This window comes from Marmota marmota, unplaced genomic scaffold, assembly GCF_001458135.2.
Source record: "Marmota marmota marmota unplaced genomic scaffold, marMar, whole genome shotgun sequence".
NCBI lineage: Eukaryota > Metazoa > Chordata > Mammalia > Rodentia > Sciuridae > Marmota > Marmota marmota.
Genome location: NW_026000022.1, coordinates 41,081 through 44,938, shown reverse-complemented (window position 1 = coordinate 44,938; position 3,858 = coordinate 41,081).

Here is a 3,858-nt window from a genome sequence, read left to right as displayed (position 1 = left end):
CCCTCCCTCCCTCCCCTGATCCAGCTGCTCTGCCCTCCTGGTCTCCCCCTGTGGTTATTTTAATGTGTGCTTTACCATGATGTGTAATGTGACATTCATTGTGGCACAAGAATGATGCAGGACATCCACAGAATTCTCATGAAGGAGTGCAGGAGCACACCATAGGCTCAAACCAGCAAAGCAGGTGAGTAGTGGATGGAGGTGATGAGAAATGCCTGTCCCCTTGATGCTCTGCTGAAGGGTAATAATGCTAACATGTTTCAAGTTCATTACATCATAATGGAAAGGTAAAAGGCTCCTTATTGGTTTCCCATAAGTGCTCCGGTGCTGGAGGTTTGGTTCCAGTGGGGCCAAGATGAGAGATGATTGATTTTTGAAGAGGTGAGGCCTGGTAGGAAGGGGTCAGGTCTGGAGCTGCTGCCCTGGAAGGACAGTGCTGCTCTCACACACTGAGGGTGTCCTCAGCAGAGTGGGTTGTCATGAGGCCACACCACAGGCCTGGCCCTGCAGTGTGCATCTGGTTCCCTGTCCACTTTTACACCACTGTGACACAGGCCAGGGGGCCTCACCAGAGGACAGTGGGACTGTCCAACCTTGGACCTTCAGTCTTGAACACCGTCAGCTAAACCCACCTCTTTACTTACACAGTACTTGCTAACTCAGATGTTTTGCTGTAGCAACATATAAAGGATCAACATGTGCTGCTTGTTATTATGGTTTTAGGTGGGAATTTCCATAAAGAGCTGCACTAGAAATTAAGAAAATCTATCTGAAATAATTGTGTCCCAGAGTTAGACTCTCAGATCACATGGATATAAACTACTCAACAGTGTAAGATGCCGATTCTCATCCAGCAGGTGGTTCTGGAATTCTGCACTGGGAACAGCTCTTAATGAGGCTGATGATGTTCAGCCTGAACCTTTTGAATAGGATGTGGTTCTCACTGATTTGCTTAGTGCCTCACTTTTGTTGAGACTGGCTTTGAACTCGTGATCCTCCTGTCTCAGCTTCGCGAGCTGCTGGGATTACAGGCCACTGTGCCAGACCAAGGAACCTCATTTTATGAAGTTGAGTAGAAGAGTCCTGGTCAGTCAAGGCCAGGTTTTAGCTGAGCTTTTATCTCAGATGTCACAGTGTACGGGGCACCAAGAGGACATGGGTTCTGTCTTTTGAACAAAGTCACTTAAAATATCTTGTATGTTTGGAAGAAAACCAGTGAGAAAAAGTCCACACTGCTGCCTGCTTTAGAGGGCAAGATCTGACTGCGGACATTTAAATCCATGTGGAAGACATGTTGAGATGAGGGGACCCCTAAAAAGATTCAGGGAACTGATACTACGTTGCAGGAACTCTCTGCTTTTCCATGTCCCTTACCTGACATGTGGGGGACCAGGAGGGTTTCATATTTGAGTGGTTTTCATATTTTAGAAACTTTGAGTCACTTTACCAGTTTAGCATCCCCATATCCAATTCCAAACCCCCTGGAAACATCCAATGTCTCATATTGTGGAGCACTTTGGATTCTAAATGTTAGGAGAGGGGTGCTCAGCTTGCCCTGGAGTAGAGTGACACACACTGAAAAGCACAGGGAGTTCCCTGTAGAGGAAGGTGTCACTAACTATGTGTGTGTGTGTCTGTGTGTCTGTGTGTGTTTGTGTGTGTCAATATGTGGAGTATGTGTGTACGTGTGTCTGTGAGTGTTTGTGTCTGTGGGTGTGTTTATGTCTGTCTGTGTGTGTCTATGGGTGTGAGTGTGGGTGTGTCTGTGTGTGTGATTGTGTTTGAGTGTGTGAGTGTGTGTGTGTCTGTGTGTGTGAGTGTGTGTCTGTGTGTGTGTTGTGTGTGAGTGTGTGTAATGTGTGTGTCTGTGATGTGAGTGTGTGTGTGTCTGTGAGTGAGTGTGTGTGTCTGTGGTAGTGTGTGTATGTCTGTGTGTGAGTGTATGTGGAGTGTGAGTTTGACTGTGTGTGTGAGCGTGTGTGTCTGTAGGTGTGTGTATGTCTGTGTGTGTCTGTGTGTGTGTGTCTGTGTAAGTGTGTGTGAGAGTGTGTCTGTGTGTGAGTGTGTGTCTGTGTGTCTGTAGGTCTGTGTGAGTATGTGTGGTATGTCTGTGTGAGAGTTTGACTGTGTGTATGTGTGTGTTTGTGCATGTGTATCTGTGTCTGTGTGAGTGTGTCTGTGTCAGTGTGTGTGTCTCTGTGTGTATGTCTCTGTGTGTGTCTCTGTATGTGTGTGTGTCTGTGTGTCTGTGTGTATGTGTGTCTGTGAGAGTGTGTGTGTATGTGTGTGTGTGTGCCCCAGCAGTGGTGACCACACACCTAAGGGTCCCACCCCCAGCAGGCCTGCTCTCCCTGGAGCCCACCTGCTCTCACCTGATGGGCAGGGGCTGCTCTTTCACTGCTGGGCTCCCCTAACCCCACCTGTCTGAGATCAATGCAGGAAGATCCCGAGGTGAAGGCCTCAGAGCCCATCCCTGGCTGGTGCTGTGCGGCTGGGAGGAGAGCAGGTGGGCAGAGCAGCTTGGAGCTTCACACACACCTGCCACACACATGGCTGTGTCTCCTGACAGCAGCACACACAGGCCCAGGGTGAGGGGTTTAGGGCTGCAAGTAGCCTGAACCTGCTCCTCCTGCCTCAAAAATGGGACCCTCTTTTCACAATTAGTCCCTTGTCCTATAGGATCTGATGACCATGTGTTTATCATTTCACTGAATTTAATGGAAGAATGACCATAACAATCCTTTGGGTAAAGAACTTTTGACCAGAAAACCAAAGTAAGCAGATAGAAGTTTCCAAGGTGCTCCATGGGCACAATAGAGAGGGAAATGACCCTGCAATTCTGAAGAGTGAACATTCGATGTCTGACAGAAACAGAACCACACAGAGTCAGTGCCTCTGAGCCTTCTCCACACAAGGCAGGACAGGGAATCAACTCTAGGGGGCCCAGGGCCAGCATAGCTTGATTTGTGTGGGTTTCTCTTCTGTTAACACCACTGCACCTGCGTTTATGATAATATCATGGTCAAGTGCATTAGGTTGATTATTTTTCTTAAATGAGTTGCTTGGTTGAATGGTGTATTATGGAAGAATTGTAGCACCCATGAAAGCTCTCAGGAGATCTACACATGTTTCTGGCTGACACAGGACTGGAATCCAAAGGCACAGACAAGAACCTTCCCAGCCTTCCAGTGTTGGTCAGGTTCACTGTGGTCAGGTGGATGTCAGGTGTCAGTCTGGTCTTATGATGTGGATAGAATAATGGGGGTCAACAGTGTCCAGCCCTCTTGGTGAGTTGGATGCCTTCAAGTGCTAGCGGTCACATGAACTGGGTGAAAAGAGACTGACACTATAGGAGTCCAGAGAGGGCCTCCTTGACATTGGTTGATGAGCCTAAATGGGGGAGTAGATGACTATGTAGACTCTTTGTTCATGCTAATTATTGGCAGTCCATGCTCAGTAATAACCTTTAAATGATCATTTATTTGGAAAGTACTTATTTTAAATTCTGACCCATTTTTAAATATCTGGCCATACGTCTTCCAAAAGGGAATTGTTCCTAATGCATTCACTTTGTTTCTTCCAAGGCCTGGTAATCTGTCAAAACAGGTTGAAAACAGCATTGCCTTGCCCATCTCTGTTTGGATCTCAGTCCAAGAGGCCACAAACCTCAGAAGGAGAGAGACCATGGTGCATTCCCAGTCCAGGTCTCCAGGTCTCTTAGCCCAAGAGAGGACAGCATATGCAACTCCAGGTCCACAGGCCAAAAGGCTCAGGGTTGATGTCCATGCAACCTAGCAAGGACCTAAAAACTTAGAGAGATCCTTTCTCAAAAAAAAAAAAAAAAAAAAAAAAAAAAAA